Here is a 20,635-nt window from a genome sequence, read left to right as displayed (position 1 = left end):
AACCGTGAAAGGGGCGGGCCCAACAAGGTGCCCTTCATGGGCACTATCACTGCTTGCTGTCAGGGAGGCTGCCAGACAATTTTCCATGCACACTCTGGGCTGGGGGGCAGTCAACCACCAGTACACACAGCAGAACCTAAACCCATACCATTATTGCTAAGCAGCAAGACAGGGGCCCATTGCACTCCCACGGGGCCTTTTTAAATGCAATCCATAACCCGGATTTGCCAGGAACCCTTCTTACTCCTCCTACTTGCATGTGACACTGGGCTTAGGATCTGCATAGGAAACACACACACAAGCACACACCTACCTTTGTTGCCTGCAGATGCCTCCTTGGCTGTCCCCAAACGGTATCAAACCAACACCCACGGGAAGCTGTAAGCATAGAGGACATGCCTGCACCCCATTGGACTTACCTGTGTGGGTTAAACCCGGGTTATTTGACAACCTATGGCGGTGATGGTTCTGCTCAGGCAGAGCAGTGCTGATGCTCCTCATAAAGCTGTCGCTGCTGTGAAGGTTCTAGGTGACATCACAAATCCCTATGGTTACATACACAACAAAGCTGGGTTGTTGTTGTTTACACTCTGCAAGGCCTGTGGAAGTGAGTGACATCATAGCACTGTAGTTCTGAGGGTTCTAGATGGATGCAACAATCTCCTGTTGCTTCTATGAAGGCCATAATAGACGACATCACCAAACAGCTCCATAGTCACATACACAGCAAAGGAGAGATGTTGTTTACACCTAGTGATGTCAGTGGTATTGAGTGACATCACAGCACAGTGCTAAGGCTCCTGGGCCTGGACACAGCAGCGGCTGCAATATCTCAACGGAGAATACGTTTATATATATGTGTGTGTGTGCGCGTATATATATATATATATATATATATATATATATATATATATTTCTCCGCCGAAATCACTTTTAAACCCATTTCCACCTTTTTTTCCCTTCTCTTCCTCTTACTTTTTTTCACGTTTTTTTACGTTTTTCTCCTTTTCGCCTCTTTTCTGGGCGTATTATTCTTCTTTTTCTTCTTTTTTTTCGTCTAATGCATACCCCATCAGTGCAGCAATGCTTATTCAATACCGCCAGCAGATGGAGACACTGGGGGATAATTTTCTAAGGATTTATACTGATTTTTCCTGTCTGAATTTGTCGCACAGAAAGTTGCAGGCCAAATATGTGTGACATTTCTGCGACTTTAGCTTCTAGAGCATTTTTACAACATTATACATAGGTGCTGAATACATAAAAAGCGACTGTTCAGCGACAGACAAGTCGCATCGGCTGAAAGTAGGCCAGAATGTCAGTCCATGTTGGAGCAGGTTTAGATACAGTCTAAAGTATAGATCTCAAAGTCTGTGCACAGAATTTAGCAAGGGCCTCGCACCTTCTGATGCATCAGGTAGGTGCACAATAGCATAGCCTAACCCTCTGTACTTTGGTCTATATTGATGCGGGACATAGACAGCCAGCTGATGACCAATCCATTAGTGCAATGGATGGCTGGAAGCATTTGTCTTTGCCTTTGCAATACCACAGAAGCAATGCATGGTCAATGTACAGCAATGACACACCTGTGTGAACAGCCAGGAGACCCCCCCCCCCCCCCATGTTATGTTACATAGTTACATAGTTAGTACGGTCGAAAAAAGACATATGTCCATCAAGTTCAACCAGGGAATTAAGGGGTAGGGGTGTGGCGCGATATTGGGGAAGGGATGAGATTTTATATTTCTTCATAAGCATTAATCTTATTTTGTCAATTAGGAACATTCAGCACCCACCCGCTATCAAGGCAGCTGCCTATCATGTCATGCCCTACCTGCACAGGTGTGCTGGCTACTCAAATGATCCAATTAAGGAGGCCATTTAGTCAGCAGCAGCAGAAGTCCTGTGCCTGGACGCTCCAACAGCGGCCAGACACAAGCAGAAGCAGAAGCAGCAGAAGCAGCAGCAGCACCACCTTTTGTTTTTTGGCTGCAGCAGCAGCAAGGCCCACAGGGCTGGCTAGCTGGCTAGCCAGCAAGCAGGTAGCAATGAAAGTAGGAATCTTTCTTTTTAACCCTGTAAGGGGGTGGTGCACTGTACCCGAAGATACTGCCATATCGGGTCAATGCATAGGGCGACGGAAGCAAGCTTCGAAATCGGCCCCCGTTCTCAAAAATCCATTTAATATATGGTCCCCAGATAGGGGACGTATCAGATATTAAACTGATAAGAACAGATTTTTTTTTTTTTTTTTTTTTTTTTTTTTTTTTTTTTCCTCAGTTACAGACTATTGTTTGGACGATCATCAGGTCACCTACCAAGACTCGTCACTTAAAACAATATCTGAAAAAACATCATACGGAAAAAACTAACTAAGGGAACCGAGTGCCAAGAAAAAGTGACCAAACAACAAAACAAAAAAACATGTCAAAAACAATCACAGAAATTGGTCAAAAACTTACAGCTTTCTCCTTTACGTACTTCTTATAAATTTTTCCATCGTGTATGCATCCAGATTTTCTCCGCTTCTTCTTCACCAATTCTCTTTTTGTCCAGTAGAAAGATAGTAAAAATCCTTCCTAAAAACAATCTTTTCAATTCCCTCGGAGAAATAACAACATTTTTAAAAACAAGCAAATTGCGTGAGTCCCATAAAACCTCTTTAAAAACAGAAAAAAGAATCCAATTAGTACGTGTATCTTCCTTTTTACTAAGATCTTGACCAATAAAAACTTTCTCAAAAGAAAAACTGTTATATCCAGTGAGTTGGATTAAAAACTTCTTTAAAAACATAAAAAATTCTTTTGCATAAAAACAGTCCCAATAAAGGTGCACTAAGTCTTCTCTACCTCCACAACCCTCTCTTGGGCATCTGTCACTTATTCTCAAACCTCTTCCAATTAAAAAAGATCGGGTTGGGAGGCAGCCATGAAAGGACATCCAACTAACGTCTTTTTGTCTGTTTGATAGTCCAATAACTTTAAAAAACTTCCAAATCTTCACAGACTGAGCATTAGTGCAGAATGGTACTTCATATAATCTCTCATTTTTCCTTATTTCTTGTTCTATTTTCTTTTTATCAGGTTCACCTAGAGAGCTCAAACCAAATTGATCATTGAAAGACCTGAGGAGCACATAGAAGGTAGGTATCACATGTGCTATGGGTCTCCTCAAATCCCTCTCACACCAGCCCCATTTGGAAAACAACCATCCTGCAAGGTATTTACTCATGTCTGCCGCCCTATTATTGCACTGTATCAATTTAAAAATTAAAAGAAAATAGTGCACCTTTAAAAACAGATCAATGTTTGGAAAGTTATATCCGCCCAAATTCATACTCTTCATCACTTCTTCTCTTCTCATTTTCTCCATCTTAGACCCCCAGAAGAACACAAAAAGCTTCCTTGTGACTCTCCTAGTCCATAACTTCCCTGGAGGAAGCACCATAGCCGTATACAAGAGAAGCGGTAGGATTACAGACTTAATGATAAGAACTTTCCCTTTAAGTGACAAGTTCCTTAACCTCCAGAAGGATAGCTTCTTCTCAATTTTACTGTCCAAAGTCTCATAACTTTTCTTTCCTTTGAGGTCTTTGTCAAATATCACTCCTAGCACTTCAATGTCTTCTTTTTCCTTAACACCATCCACTACTATATTCTCTTGGTTCCCAAAACTGCATAATTGGCACTTCCCCCAGTTCACATTCATCCCAGCCACACAACAAAAAATCCTCACATGCAAATTTACTCTGTTGAGATCTGCTTGGGATGTACAAGTAAAGACCACATCGTCCATATAACTTAAAACCTTTAACTTACTACCATCACTACCTGGAATAAAAACACCACTCACACATTTATCTTTCTGCACATTCTTCAACAGGCCCTCTATAACGCATATAAACAGAATTGGGGAGAGTGGGCATCCCTGTCTGACTCCAGACAAGACATTAAAAGCAGGCCCCACATGCCCATTAACTAAAATCTGACTTGTCACCCCATGATAAAAACTCATAATAACAGATAATAACTTTTCTGGAATACCTAAGTGTTTCAAAGCAATGAACATAAAATCATGTGCAACCTTATCATAAGCCTTTTCGAAATCTATGGACTCAACAAACAGTGCATTCTTGTTAAAGTTACTGTAATAAATAGAGTCTCTTAAAAGCAATAAATTATCTGTTATTTTTCTTTTCGGTACTGCACAAACTTGGTATTCTCCCACAAGGTGGTCCACTACATCACTCAGTCTATTAGCCACAATCTTAGCAATTATCTTGTAGTCACAATTTAATAAAGTTATAGGTCTCCAATTTTTAAGATCTCTGCCATCACCTTTTTTATGAATTAATGTTATGACCCCTTTCTTCATAGATTCAGCTAAAACACCTGAGTTAAAAACATATTGCACCACCCGTGTAAACTCTTTACTTAAAATATTCCAGAACGCAGAATAAAACTCAGCGGGGAGACCATCACAGCCTGGTGTCTTCCCTTTGGCCATCTTATCCAGGGCCTGCTTGATCTCCCCTTCACTAACATCATCAATCAAAAAATCAACTTTTTCAACAGGAACATTATTCTCCAAAATATTACAATAATCATTCATCTCCGTCTCACTGGCTCTGCTCTTATTACTAAAGAGTGTCTCATAAAATCTGCCAATCTCCTTCACCATCTCCTCTCCAAAAACTTCCCCCGTAGGGGTAAAAACAGATTTAAAAACACCTTTAGCATTAAAACATTTTTTAAAGAAATACCGTGTACACTGCTCATTTTCTTCTAGGTGCTGCACTTTAGACTTATATACAATATTCCTTCCCTTTTCCAACAACCTTTTTTTCATCTCCCCCTTCACCTTAACAATCTCATCCTCCACCTCCACACCAACACGTTTAAACTTATAGAGAGTCTCTAACCGGGATACAAGCCTTTCATCACTCCTCCTCTTCTCTTGTGCTCTCTTTATGCAAAACATCTTAAAGAAATTAGAAAACTCTCCTTTAGCCCATTCCCACCACACTAAGACATTACTAAAATCAGGTTGTTTAGAAACACAGGATAAAAACACATGATTAAAACCAGCCATTACTTCCTCATCTTCCAATAGACTTACATTTAATTTCCAGAGCCCCCTCCCAAAATGAAGGGACTCTGTGACACTTATCTCAGCCGACACCATCTTGTGGTCTGAGAAAGTTGACATCATTTGATTGCACCGGACCACCTTAATCCCATCAGAGACCAGGATGTAATCGATCCGGGATTTACAGCGGCCACTATCTGATATGTACGTATATCTTTCATCAGTGCTAACCATCAGTCCAACATCAGTAAAATGCAAGTCTTGAATAATTTGATTTAAAACATTGGAAGTAATATCAGTTCTAACCTCAGCAGAGCTCTCACGATCATTGACAGATCTAATGCAGTTAAAATCGCCAACAATAATAGTATCTTCACGACCAGGGATAAAAAACTTAAGGGACTCTAAAAAAGACAAACGTGCTTGTTTTTCTGCTGGAGCATACACATTAAAAATTCTCATCCTCTGGCCCAAAACCTCAAAAATTAAAACCATACAACGACCAGGTACTAAAATTTGGCAATTTAAAACTTTAATGTCCCTGTTTCGCAATAAAATCCCCACACCTTCATTTTTGTTTTCTGCACATGTGGACCAGAAGGACTGCCCACACTTCCACTCATTTGCATAAGGTGCTGACTTTATTGCACACTCCTGTAAACATATCACATCACTTCTAACATTCTCAAGAATATCAAAAATTGCAGCTCTCCTAATTTCAGACTCAATACTTCTTACATTAATAGTTGTTACAACCAAAGTCATAATAACTAGGAAAAGAAAACCAAATGCTTTAAAATCCATCTTAACTTAGAAATTAACATTTTGGCCTTCAACTTTCCTATGTAAACTTGCAAAACAATCAGGCGACCCTATGTTAGAGTCCCTGTCTATTTCATTATCACTTCCAAGAACAAGGGCTTCCTGATCCTCAGACCAGCTCCCTGTCTTACACCTTTTATTCACAACCTGCACATCCTCATCTTCCTCCTCCTCTTCTTCCTTACTGCGAGAAACTCTCTGACCAGGTGTTAGAGATCTCTGAGATGACCCAACAACTTCCATTCCCTCCTCCTCCCCCACAATTGGGTTTGGACATTCAATATCATCCATAGCCTCTTCACTAGAAAGAACATCACCATACACTGTCTCAATTTTCTCCACCACTTTCACTTTTTTTGCTTTTTTCTTTTTCACCAAGGTAAATTCACCTCCCACACCTGTCTCCTCACCAGTCACAGCAGTGGAAACACCCTCCTCCCCTGACCTCTCCTGAGTGCTAATGTGCTCCACTATCACAGAACTTTCCTCAGCCACCTGTGCCACATTAACACTCACACTCACACTCTCACCAACTCCAGGAACAAACCTCCCTCCCCCTTTTTCTCTTTGTTCTCCTCTATTCCCAGCTGCATCAGCATAACTTCTCTTCTTTTTATACCACATATCACAGCCTCTTGCCAAATGTTCCTCACTTCCACAGATATCACATGTCTTCTTCTCTGTACAGATACTTGCTTCATGACCAGTTTTCCCACAATTTCTGCAACATTCTCCTTTCTCAGGGCAATAATCCTGCACATGGCCATAGGCATGGCACTTTCTACAATATTGCAACTGGCCTTCATAAAAGCAGAAACCTCTCTCTCCTCCGATAGAAAACACCTGTGGTATGCTCTTCCTTCCATCTTGCATTCCTTCATCTTTTTTAAATTTTACAATAAACTTTCTCTTACAATTAAAGTACCCAAACTTGTTCTTAAGTCTTCCTATAAATTTCACTTCCTCGCAATACCGGAACAAAAAGTTTGTAACCATTTCATCAGAAACCTTAGGATTATACATGTGGACAATTACTACCTTTGTTGTATTCATAAATAACGGTTCCACTTTAATCTTCTTCATTATAGCAGGCTCACTTTTCCTCTTCATTTCTTCAAGATCCATATAGACTCTCTGGCAAATCTCAGAACCACAAAAAGTAATATCATAAATTCCTTGCCTAGGAAAATCCTGTATAGCCAATACATTCCATACCTGTAGGTAATCAAGCTTGCGAAGAATCTCCAAAACGATTTGGTCAAGTCCGATCGTCCCCCGGTGCTCGCCAGGAACGTAGATCCGCACCGTGTCCTCAAGTCCACGCGCCTTCTCACTCATTTTTGCAGGTAAAACCCACGATCGCAGCTCAGCAACAATCCAGGGCCCCCCGTAAAGAGGGCCCCGATCACCACTCCTTTCAACCCAAACCACGCACAGAAATCCACACGTGATCTTAGCCAAAAGGCCGAGAAGCGATAACCGTGAAAGGGGCGGGCCCAACAAGGTGCCCTTCATGGGCACTATCACTGCTTGCTGTCAGGGAGGCTGCCAGACAATTTTCCATGCACACTCTGGGCTGGGGGGCAGTCAACCACCAGTACACACAGCAGAACCTAAACCCATACCATTATTGCTAAGCAGCAAGACAGGGGCCCATTGCACTCCCACGGGGCCTTTTTAAATGCAATCCATAACCCGGATTTGCCAGGAACCCTTCTTACTCCTCCTACTTGCATGTGACACTGGGCTTAGGATCTGCATAGGAAACACACACACAAGCACACACCTACCTTTGTTGCCTGCAGATGCCTCCTTGGCTGTCCCCAAACGGTATCAAACCAACACCCACGGGAAGCTGTAAGCATAGAGGACATGCCTGCACCCCATTGGACTTACCTGTGTGGGTTAAACCCGGGTTATTTGACAACCTATGGCGGTGATGGTTCTGCTCAGGCAGAGCAGTGCTGATGCTCCTCATAAAGCTGTCGCTGCTGTGAAGGTTCTAGGTGACATCACAAATCCCTATGGTTACATACACAACAAAGCTGGGTTGTTGTTGTTTACACTCTGCAAGGCCTGTGGAAGTGAGTGACATCATAGCACTGTAGTTCTGAGGGTTCTAGATGGATGCAACAATCTCCTGTTGCTTCTATGAAGGCCATAATAGACGACATCACCAAACAGCTCCATAGTCACATACACAGCAAAGGAGAGATGTTGTTTACACCTAGTGATGTCAGTGGTATTGAGTGACATCACAGCACAGTGCTAAGGCTCCTGGGCCTGGACACAGCAGCGGCTGCAATATCTCAACGGAGAATACGTTTATATATATGTGTGTGTGTGCGCGTATATATATATATATATATATATATATATATATATATATTTCTCCGCCGAAATCACTTTTAAACCCATTTCCACCTTTTTTTCCCTTCTCTTCCTCTTACTTTTTTTTCACGTTTTTTTACGTTTTTCTCCTTTTCGCCTCTTTTCTGGGCGTATTATTCTTCTTTTTCTTCTTTTTTTTCGTCTAATGCATACCCCATCAGTGCAGCAATGCTTATTCAATACCGCCAGCAGATGGAGACACTGGGGGATAATTTTCTAAGGATTTATACTGATTTTTCCTGTCTGAATTTGTCGCACAGAAAGTTGCAGGCCAAATATGTGTGACATTTCTGCGACTTTAGCTTCTAGAGCATTTTTACAACATTATACATAGGTGCTGAATACATAAAAAGCGACTGTTCAGCGACAGACAAGTCGCATCGGCTGAAAGTAGGCCAGAATGTCAGTCCATGTTGGAGCAGGTTTAGATACAGTCTAAAGTATAGATCTCAAAGTCTGTGCACAGAATTTAGCAAGGGCCTCGCACCTTCTGATGCATCAGGTAGGTGCACAATAGCATAGCCTAACCCTCTGTACTTTGGTCTATATTGATGCGGGACATAGACAGCCAGCTGATGACCAATCCATTAGTGCAATGGATGGCTGGAAGCATTTGTCTTTGCCTTTGCAATACCACAGAAGCAATGCATGGTCAATGTACAGCAATGACACACCTGTGTGAACAGCCAGGAGACCCCCCCCCCCCCCCCCCATGTTATGTTACATAGTTACATAGTTAGTACGGTCGAAAAAAGACATATGTCCATCAAGTTCAACCAGGGAATTAAGGGGTAGGGGTGTGGCGCGATATTGGGGAAGGGATGAGATTTTATATTTCTTCATAAGCATTAATCTTATTTTGTCAATTAGGAACATTCAGCACCCACCCGCTATCAAGGCAGCTGCCTATCATGTCATGCCCTACCTGCACAGGTGTGCTGGCTACTCAAATGATCCAATTAAGGAGGCCATTTAGTCAGCAGCAGCAGAAGTCCTGTGCCTGGACGCTCCAACAGCGGCCAGACACAAGCAGAAGCAGAAGCAGCAGAAGCAGCAGCAGCACCACCTTTTGTTTTTTGGCTGCAGCAGCAGCAAGGCCCACAGGGCTGGCTAGCTGGCTAGCCAGCAAGCAGGTAGCAATGAAAGTAGGAATCTTTCTTTTTAACCCTGTAAGGGGGTGGTGCACTGTACCCGAAGATACTGCCATATCGGGTCAATGCATAGGGCGACGGAAGCAAGCTTCGAAATCGGCCCCCGTTCTCAAAAATCCATTTAATATATGGTCCCCAGATAGGGGACGTATCAGATATTAAACTGATAAGAACAGATTTTTTTTTTTTTTTAAACCCTCAGATAAGGGATGAAAGTACTCAAAACAATACTTTCAAAACTGGCATTACAAACTTTCTGTAACACACAACCCTCTCATCATCGGGAACTTTATTTATAATCAAAAACAGACAAAATTACAAGTACATGAAAAACATCAAGATAAATCAACAGAATGAATCCATTTTTTCGTTTTCCAAATACCCTCCGCATCAATCCCACCCCTCCTAGCATCCCACAAATAACACAAATAAAGCTTTCCTAACACCATCCTCACACTATTATTTACACTTATTTCCTTTCTCAAAAACAAATAAACATTCCGAACATCCCATAAGACTTCTTTAATACACGACAACAATAACCACAACACTCTTTCATTCTGACCACCACTCACACATAATCCAAACATCATCATTTCATAATACAAAAATTCCACACCTGTTAATTCCTTGCACAAAGGCCCAAGTTTTCTCACAACCTCACGAGCATACTTACAATTCCAAAAAAGATGAATAACACTTTCAAAACCATTACAATTCTCCCTAGGACACACATCACATCTCACCAAACCCCTTGCTTTCTGAAACTCTCTCACTGGCAACACCCCATGCAAACTTTGCCATACAATCTCCTTTTGCTTATTAGACATACCATCCATCCTCACTTTCTTCCAAACTTTTTCCACATCCGCTCCTCTCACAGAATTAATATTACATACAACCTCTTTACTCTCAATCATTTTCATCACCAAACGTTTATTCTTCAAAACACTCACCTCTTCTTCTATCAACTCAAATTTCTCCAAAAACCTCACAACCCACTCATACCATTTAGGAACCTCAAAAGCAATAGGCCTATTCAAATCCCTCTCACACCACTTCAACCTGACAAAAAATCTACCAGCCAGAAATCTTGTCATACAGGACACCTTTCTATCACTCCCAATAATAGCTAAAATAAAAACTAAAATATTCACTCCAAAGTACACCTCCAAATTTGGAAAACTCATACCACCCTTCTTCCAATTTTTCACCACTATTTCTCTCCTCAACCTCTCAACTTTAGAACCCCAAAAAAAGACAAACAGAACCCTGTTCAAGCTCCTCAAACCCATATAATGGGGAGGAAAAATCATAGCAACATACAGAAAAATTGGTAACACAACACTTTTAATAACTACAATCTTCCCAATGAAGGAAAGACTTCTCAAACTCCAATAATTTAGACGCAACTCCACCTTCTTTTTCGCCTCCTCCCAACTCTCTTTCCCATCCAAATCGTCACTAAACTTAATCCCCAACACTTTAATAGACCCCTCCACAACATTCACCCCAACATCTCTACTTAATCTACTCTCACCAAAACACTTACATTCACTCTTTAACCAATTAACCTTAAAAGCAGATGCACCACAAAAAATAGACACTAAAAGTTTCACCCTCCTCACAGCGGACTCAGAATCACACAGGACACATACATCATCCATATAAGCATTAACTTTAAACTCCCTTCCATCACTACCAGGAATGCGTACACCTCTCACTATCTTATCCCTCCTAATCATACATACCAGAGGCTCAATAGCACATATAAATGCCACTGGTGATAAAGGACACCCCTGCCTAACCCCTGAGAACACATTCACTCTTCTCCCCACACATCCATTAACAAGCATCCTACTATATATTTTGTCATACAAACTCCTAACTCTCCACACAAAGTCACTCGGAAAACCCATACGCAACAACACCCTGAACAAGAAACTATGAGACAGCCTATCATACGCTTTTTCAAAATCTAATGACAACAAACACACATCTTGCTTCCTACTCTTACAATCCCACAAACAATCTCTCAACAAACACAAACTCTCCTGTATACGACGTCCAGGCACAGCACAAAACTGATCATCACCCACCACGCTTTCAACAACATCTCTCATCCGATTGGCAATAATTTTCGCATAGATCTTATAATCACAATTAAGTAATGTAATTGGACGCCAATTCTTTAAACTTTTTAAATCCCCTTTTTTCGGAATCAGCACAACCACACCCCCACGCATACTCTCCGCAACCTCCATATTCTCCCACATAAACTGACACACTTCAACTACATCCTTCCCCACCACATTCCATAACAACCGATAAAATTCCACAGGCAAACCATCCTCACCTGGAGTCTTATTTGCTGACATTTTCTGCACTACATCCCAAACTTCCTCACTTGATATACCACGCATAACAAAAGCCTGCTCAGCCTCTCCAAGTTTCCTTTCCAACACACTCAATACCTCATTCTCCAAATTCTCATCCCTCCACTTCTCTCCATACAATTCTTCATAAAAAACTGCAACTTCCTCACTCACACCATCACCAGACACAACACTACCATCCTCTTTCACAATCACATCAATAACCGGCTTTTTTGAAAAAACTTTTTTGAAAAAATAACGTGAACATTTTTCATCATGTTCCCTCTTATCTAATTTAGCTCTATACATAATACTCCTCCCTTTCTCCAACACAAACTCATTAATGTCCCTTTTAACACTCACAATTTCATTCTGAACATCCACACCACAGTCTCTCAATCTATACAAAAAGGATAGACGGGCATTTAACTTAACATATTGTTCCCTCTTAATAGCAGCAATTTTATAACCAAAAGACCTAAAAAAGGATTTTGTTTTCTTTTTAACCCATTCCCACCACAAAATAATGTTATCAAACTCACTTTTCCTTTCACGCCATTTTTTATATATGCATTCATACTGGTCTCTCACATCCACACTATCTAAATGTTTAATATTCATCTTCCACAAACCTCTCCCATACACAGCATTCTGACCCACATCAATCTCACACAGCAAAGACTCATGGTCCGAATAACAAACAGACCTCTGTCTGTAACTTAATGCATTAACATTCTCAGACAAAAAACAATAATCTAACTTAGAGTGAACATTCCCCCTATCTGCATGATAAGTGCATAAATTAGGACTAACTTTGCATAAATCCTGAATATCTTTAAACCTAAAATCTGAAACTAACTCAAATAATTTTCTTCCTGATATATCAAATGCTTTCTTACATAAGTCCACATTCATATCTCCAACTAAAATAATAGGTATTTTACCTTGAACATAAAATTTTAATTTCTCAAACAAATTTTTTCTTTCATTTTTGCATGCAGAAGCATACACATTTATAACACGAAACATAATACCTTTATAACATAAATTAACAGAAATACACCTACCAGGCTCAATAACTAAATAACTTTCAACAGAAATTTCAGGTGATTTAATTAAAACACCCACACCATCATTCTTATTCACTGAACTCCCAGACCACACACACCGACCATACACCCATTCATCCTGACTTACTGCGAACTCAATACCACATTCCTGCAAACAGAAAATTGAAGCATTCTCTTGTGCTAAAAAACTTAAAATAGCAGCTCTCCTAGCCTTATTTTTAAATACTCTCACATTTTGAGAACAAATAATAATGCTCATAACTATATACAAACACAAAGCAGGTATAACATAACCATTAGAAAATAGGTGATTCACTACCTGATATCATTTGCATATCAAGTCCCGGCAAACCTATTGAGAACACATAGTAAAACACAAAGCAGGTATAACAAAGTCATTAGAAAACAGGTGCTTCACCACCTGATAACATTTCATATCAAGTCCCGGCATATCTATTCACCACTTTCAGCAGTCTCCATAATGTCCGTTTCCAGCACTTCAAATGTGTTCCTGGTTTCTGGCGCCAAATTCGTACTCTCCTCACCACGTCTTTTTTTGGCGGACTTCCCACCATGCACCAGCTTGAAGCCATCATTATTTTCATCCTGGACATTATGTTTCCCACCACCCTCCCTGTTACACAAACTAGTCTCTCCAGAGGACTGAAACTCCTCTATGTTAGCAGGATCAGAGGGATGAACAGATTCAGCTGTGTGAACAGGGCTCTGCACTCCCTCAATCACCTCCTCCAGCTTCCTAAAGGCATCAGCCACAGCAACTTGTACATCCACAGGTTTCTGAGGAATAACTTTCAGTTTTTGAGGGGCCAACTTCCTCACAATTTCCGCCCCTCTTGCAGCACTTGCATAGCTTGGTCTTTTTGTACCAGGACAGTCTTTATAAACATGCCCTTCCTCACGGCACAGGTCACATTTTTTTGTGTTGGGGCAACTCCCCGCATGGTGACCAGTACCATTACAGTTCCGGCACACCTGTCCCTTAAGGCAGCTCTCTTTCACGTGGCCAAAAGAAAAACAATTGCGGCAATAATAAGGCTGTCCAGCATAGGATAAATATCCCCTATGTCCAGCAACTGAAAAACTAGCTGGGGGATGTTTAAAGCCACCAACACAACTGGGATCCACTTTCAGTTTCACAACAAATTTATATTTGCAATTAAAGATTCCCAGTACATTGGTCTGTTTTTCACCTCCACGCACAGAGTCACAATATTGGCGCAGAAAACTTTCAATTATAGCCACATCCGTGAAAGGGTTATAAACATGCACAAGGACAGTTTTTTCTTGAAACCCAAACAAAGGAGTAATCTTCACTCCCTCCATCATGGGGTCCTTGCTGAAATTTCTCAAACGTTCATAAACATCAAGGCACCTACCTTCCTGCTCAAAGGTGACCTCATAAGAACCCTTGCGAGGAGCCTCATTAACGCTGAATATTTCTGACTTGTCCACTCCAAGCTTCAGCATGATGATGTCCCGAACCAGGTAAACAACATTGTTCTTCACAGCACTTCCGGGATCCACCTCCAAACGAATGGTATTCTTCAGACCAGCCATCTCTCCAGGCAGAACTGTCGGCACAAAACCACAGAAAGAGAATCCCTTCCAGCAAACTGGGTAAACCCAGAGATCGCACCCTCAGGCGAGACCAAGGCAACTGCACTTGATCTTAGCCAAAAGGCAGAGAAGCGATAACCGTGAAAGGGGCGGGCCCAACAAGGTGCCCTTCATGGGCACTATCACTGCTTGCTGTCAGGGAGGCTGCCAGACAATTTTCCATGCACACTCTGGGCTGGGGGGCAGTCAACCACCAGTACACACAGCAGAACCTAAACCCATACCATTATTGCTAAGCAGCAAGACAGGGGCCCATTGCACTCCCACGGGGCCTTTTTAAATGCAATCCATAACCCGGATTTGCCAGGAACCCTTCTTACTCCTCCTACTTGCATGTGACACTGGGCTTAGGATCTGCATAGGAAACACACACACAAGCACACACCTACCTTTGTTGCCTGCAGATGCCTCCTTGGCTGTCCCCAAACGGTATCAAACCAACACCCACGGGAAGCTGTAAGCATAGAGGACATGCCTGCACCCCATTGGACTTACCTGTGTGGGTTAAACCCGGGTTATTTGACAACCTATGGCGGTGATGGTTCTGCTCAGGCAGAGCAGTGCTGATGCTCCTCATAAAGCTGTCGCTGCTGTGAAGGTTCTAGGTGACATCACAAATCCCTATGGTTACATACACAACAAAGCTGGGTTGTTGTTGTTTACACTCTGCAAGGCCTGTGGAAGTGAGTGACATCATAGCACTGTAGTTCTGAGGGTTCTAGATGGATGCAACAATCTCCTGTTGCTTCTATGAAGGCCATAATAGACGACATCACCAAACAGCTCCATAGTCACATACACAGCAAAGGAGAGATGTTGTTTACACCTAGTGATGTCAGTGGTATTGAGTGACATCACAGCACAGTGCTAAGGCTCCTGGGCCTGGACACAGCAGCGGCTGCAATATCTCAACGGAGAATACGTTTATATATATGTGTGTGTGTGCGCGTATATATATATATATATATATATATATATATATATATATTTCTCCGCCGAAATCACTTTTAAACCCATTTCCACCTTTTTTTCCCTTCTCTTCCTCTTACTTTTTTTTCACGTTTTTTTACGTTTTTCTCCTTTTCGCCTCTTTTCTGGGCGTATTATTCTTCTTTTTCTTCTTTTTTTTCGTCTAATGCATACCCCATCAGTGCAGCAATGCTTATTCAATACCGCCAGCAGATGGAGACACTGGGGGATAATTTTCTAAGGATTTATACTGATTTTTCCTGTCTGAATTTGTCGCACAGAAAGTTGCAGGCCAAATATGTGTGACATTTCTGCGACTTTAGCTTCTAGAGCATTTTTACAACATTATACATAGGTGCTGAATACATAAAAAGCGACTGTTCAGCGACAGACAAGTCGCATCGGCTGAAAGTAGGCCAGAATGTCAGTCCATGTTGGAGCAGGTTTAGATACAGTCTAAAGTATAGATCTCAAAGTCTGTGCACAGAATTTAGCAAGGGCCTCGCACCTTCTGATGCATCAGGTAGGTGCACAATAGCATAGCCTAACCCTCTGTACTTTGGTCTATATTGATGCGGGACATAGACAGCCAGCTGATGACCAATCCATTAGTGCAATGGATGGCTGGAAGCATTTGTCTTTGCCTTTGCAATACCACAGAAGCAATGCATGGTCAATGTACAGCAATGACACACCTGTGTGAACAGCCAGGAGACCCCCCCCCTCCCCCCCCCATGTTATGTTACATAGTTACATAGTTAGTACGGTCGAAAAAAGACATATGTCCATCAAGTTCAACCAGGGAATTAAGGGGTAGGGGTGTGGCGCGATATTGGGGAAGGGATGAGATTTTATATTTCTTCATAAGCATTAATCTTATTTTGTCAATTAGGAACATTCAGCACCCACCCGCTATCAAGGCAGCTGCCTATCATGTCATGCCCTACCTGCACAGGTGTGCTGGCTACTCAAATGATCCAATTAAGGAGGCCATTTAGTCAGCAGCAGCAGAAGTCCTGTGCCTGGACGCTCCAACAGCGGCCAGACACAAGCAGAAGCAGAAGCAGCAGAAGCAGCAGCAGCACCACCTTTTGTTTTTTGGCTGCAGCAGCAGCAAGGCCCACAGGGCTGGCTAGCTGGCTAGCCAGCAAGCAGGTAGCAATGAAAGTAGGAATCTTTCTTTTTAACCCTGTAAGGGGGTGGTGCACTGTACCCGAAGATACTGCCATATCGGGTCAATGCATAGGGCGACGGAAGCAAGCTTCGAAATCGGCCCCCGTTCTCAAAAATCCATTTAATATATGGTCCCCAGATAGGGGACGTATCAGATATTAAACTGATAAGAACAGATACTACACTTGATCTTAGCCAAAAGGCCGAGAAGCGATAACCGTGAAAGGGGCGGGCCCAACAAGGTGCCCTTCATGGGCACTATCACTGCTTGCTGTCAGGGAGGCTGCCAGACAATTTTCCATGCACACTCTGGGCTGGGGGGCAGTCAACCACCAGTACACACAGCAGAACCTAAACCCATACCATTATTGCTAAGCAGCAAGACAGGGGCCCATTGCACTCCCACGGGGCCTTTTTAAATGCAATCCATAACCCGGATTTGCCAGGAACCCTTCTTACTCCTCCTACTTGCATGTGACACTGGGCTTAGGATCTGCATAGGAAACACACACACAAGCACACACCTACCTTTGTTGCCTGCAGATGCCTCCTTGGCTGTCCCCAAACGGTATCAAACCAACACCCACGGGAAGCTGTAAGCATAGAGGACATGCCTGCACCCCATTGGACTTACCTGTGTGGGTTAAACCCGGGTTATTTGACAACCTATGGCGGTGATGGTTCTGCTCAGGCAGAGCAGTGCTGATGCTCCTCATAAAGCTGTCGCTGCTGTGAAGGTTCTAGGTGACATCACAAATCCCTATGGTTACATACACAACAAAGCTGGGTTGTTGTTGTTTACACTCTGCAAGGCCTGTGGAAGTGAGTGACATCATAGCACTGTAGTTCTGAGGGTTCTAGATGGATGCAACAATCTCCTGTTGCTTCTATGAAGGCCATAATAGACGACATCACCAAACAGCTCCATAGTCACATACACAGCAAAGGAGAGATGTTGTTTACACCTAGTGATGTCAGTGGTATTGAGTGACATCACAGCACAGTGCTAAGGCTCCTGGGCCTGGACACAGCAGCGGCTGCAATATCTCAACGGAGAATACGTTTATATATATGTGTGTGTGTGCGCGTATATATATATATATATATATATATATATATATATATATATATTTCTCCGCCGAAATCACTTTTAAACCCATTTCCACCTTTTTTTCCCTTCTCTTCCTCTTACTTTTTTTTCACGTTTTTTTACGTTTTTCTCCTTTTCGCCTCTTTTCTGGGCGTATTATTCTTCTTTTTTTTCGTCTAATGCATACCCCATCAGTGCAGCAATGCTTATTCAATACCGCCAGCAGATGGAGACACTGGGGGATAATTTTCTATGGATTTATACTGATTTTTCCTGTCTGAATTTGTCGCACAGAAAGTTGCAGGCCAAATATGTGTGACATTTCTGCGACTTTAGCTTCTAGAGCATTTTTACAACATTATACATAGGTGCTGAATACATAAAAAGCGACTGTTCAGCGACAGACAAGTCGCATCGGCTGAAAGTAGGCCAGAATGTCAGTCCATGTTGGAGCAGGTTTAGATACAGTCTAAAGTATAGATCTCAAAGTCTGTGCACAGAATTTAGCAAGGGCCTCGCACCTTCTGATGCATCAGGTAGGTGCACAATAGCATAGCCTAACCCTCTGTACTTTGGTCTATATTGATGCGGGACATAGACAGCCAGCTGATGACCAATCCATTAGTGCAATGGATGGCTGGAAGCATTTGTCTTTGCCTTTGCAATACCACAGAAGCAATGCATGGTCAATGTACAGCAATGACACACCTGTGTGAACAGCCAGGAGACCCCCCCCCCCCATGTTATGTTACATAGTTACATAGTTAGTACGGTCGAAAAAAGACATATGTCCATCAAGTTCAACCAGGGAATTAAGGGGTAGGGGTGTGGCGCGATATTGGGGAAGGGATGAGATTTTATATTTCTTCATAAGCATTAATCTTATTTTGTCAATTAGGAACATTCAGCACCCACCCGCTATCAAGGCAGCTGCCTATCATGTCATGCCCTACCTGCACAGGTGTGCTGGCTACTCAAATGATCCAATTAAGGAGGCCATTTAGTCAGCAGCAGCAGAAGTCCTGTGCCTGGACGCTCCAACAGCGGCCAGACACAAGCAGAAGCAGAAGCAGCAGAAGCAGCAGCAGCACCACCTTTTGTTTTTTGGCTGCAGCAGCAGCAAGGCCCACAGGGCTGGCTAGCTGGCTAGCCAGCAAGCAGGTAGCAATGAAAGTAGGAATCTTTCTTTTTAACCCTGTAAGGGGGTGGTGCACTGTACCCGAAGATACTGCCATATCGGGTCAATGCATAGGGCGACGGAAGCAAGCTTCGAAATCGGCCCCCGTTCTCAAAAATCCATTTAATATATGGTCCCCAGAAAGGGGACGTATCAGATATTAAACTGATAAGAACAGATACTACACTTGATCTTAGCCAAAAGGCCGAGAAGCGATAACCGTGAAAGGGGCGGGCCCAACAAGGTGCCCTTCATGGGCACTATCACTGCTTGCTGTCAGGGAGGCTGCCAGACAATTTTCCATGCACACTCTGGGCTGGGGGGCAGTCAACCACCAGTACACACAGCAGAACCTAAACCCATACCATTATTGCTAAGCAGCAAGACAGGGGCCCATTGCACTCCCACGGGGCCTTTTTAAATGCAATCCATAACCCGGATTTGCCAGGAACCCTTCTTACTCCTCCTACTTGCATGTGACACTGGGCTTAGGATCTGCATAGGAAACACACACAAGCACACACCTACCTTTGTTGCCTGCAGATGCCTCCTTGGCTGTCCCCAAACGGTATCAAACCAACACCCACGGGAAGCTGTAAGCATAGAGGACATGCCTGCACCCCATTGGACTTACCTGTGTGGGTTAAACCCGGGTTATTTGACAACCTATGGCGGTGATGGTTCTGCTCAGGCAGAGCAGTGCTGATGCTCCTCATAAAGCTGTCGCTGCTGTGAAGGTTCTAGGTGACATCACAAATCCCTATGGTTACATACACAACAAAGCTGGGTTGTTGTTGTTTACACTCTGCAAGGCCTGTGGAAGTGAGTGACATCATAGCACTGTAGTTCTGAGGGTTCTAGATGGATGCAACAATCTCCTGTTGCTTCTATGAAGGCCATAATAGACGACATCACCAAACAGCTCCATAGTCACATACACAGCAAAGGAGAGATGTTGTTTACACCTAGTGATGTCAGTGGTATTGAGTGACATCACAGCACAGTGCTAAGGCTCCTGGGCCTGGACACAGCAGCGGCTGCAATATCTCAACGGAGAATACGTTTATATATATGTGTGTGTGTGCGCGTATAAATATATATATATATATATATATATATATATATATATATATATATATATATATATTTCTCCGCCGAAATCACTTTTAAACCCATTTCCACCTTTTTTTCCCTTCTCTTCCTCTTACTTTTTTTTCACGTTTTTTTACGTTTTTCTCCTTTTCGCCTCTTTTCTGGGCGTATTATTCTTCTTTTTTTTCGTCTAATGCATACCCCATCAGTGCAGCAATGCTTATTCAATACCGCCAGCAGATGGAGACACTGGGGGATAATTTTCTATGGATTTATACTGATTTTTCCTGTCTGAATTTGTCGCACAGAAAGTTGCAGGCCAAATATGTGTGACATTTCTGCGACTTTAGCTTCTAGAGCATTTTTACAACATTATACATAGGTGCTGAATACATAAAAAGCGACTGTTCAGCGACAGACAAGTCGCATCGGCTGAAAGTAGGCCAGAATGTCAGTCCATGTTGGAGCAGGTTTAGATACAGTCTAAAGTATAGATCTCAAAGTCTGTGCACAGAATTTAGCAAGGGCCTCGCACCTTCTGATGCATCAGGTAGGTGCACAATAGCATAGCCTAACCCTCTGTACTTTGGTCTATA

At 42.5% G+C, this 20,635-nt stretch overlaps 3 non-coding genes and 1 pseudogene across 3 annotated transcripts; all 4 read right to left on the bottom strand.

The window, feature by feature from the left end:
• Positions 1 to 2,087: 2,087 nt before the first annotated feature.
• LOC130342554 (U2 spliceosomal RNA) lies at positions 2,088 to 2,294 on the bottom strand (annotated as a pseudogene).
• Positions 2,295 to 9,479: 7,185 nt separating this feature from the next.
• LOC130342540 (U2 spliceosomal RNA) lies at positions 9,480 to 9,666 on the bottom strand. The gene has a single exon (XR_008882163.1). It is a non-coding gene; the product is annotated as a U2 spliceosomal RNA (small nuclear RNA).
• A 7,038-nt stretch (positions 9,667 to 16,704) lies between these two features.
• On the bottom strand, positions 16,705 to 16,895 carry LOC130342522 (U2 spliceosomal RNA). The gene has a single exon (XR_008882148.1). It is a non-coding gene; the product is annotated as a U2 spliceosomal RNA (small nuclear RNA).
• Positions 16,896 to 18,973: 2,078 nt separating this feature from the next.
• LOC130342529 (U2 spliceosomal RNA) lies at positions 18,974 to 19,164 on the bottom strand. Its single transcript, XR_008882154.1, has one exon. It is a non-coding gene; the product is annotated as a U2 spliceosomal RNA (small nuclear RNA).
• Positions 19,165 to 20,635: the final 1,471 nt, after the last annotated feature.

Source organism: Hyla sarda, unplaced genomic scaffold (assembly GCF_029499605.1).
Source record: "Hyla sarda isolate aHylSar1 unplaced genomic scaffold, aHylSar1.hap1 scaffold_651, whole genome shotgun sequence".
Classification (NCBI taxonomy): Eukaryota; Metazoa; Chordata; class Amphibia; order Anura; family Hylidae; genus Hyla; species Hyla sarda.
The sequence above is the reverse complement of the archived record's forward strand: the minus strand, read 5'-3'. Positions and strand labels throughout refer to the sequence as shown.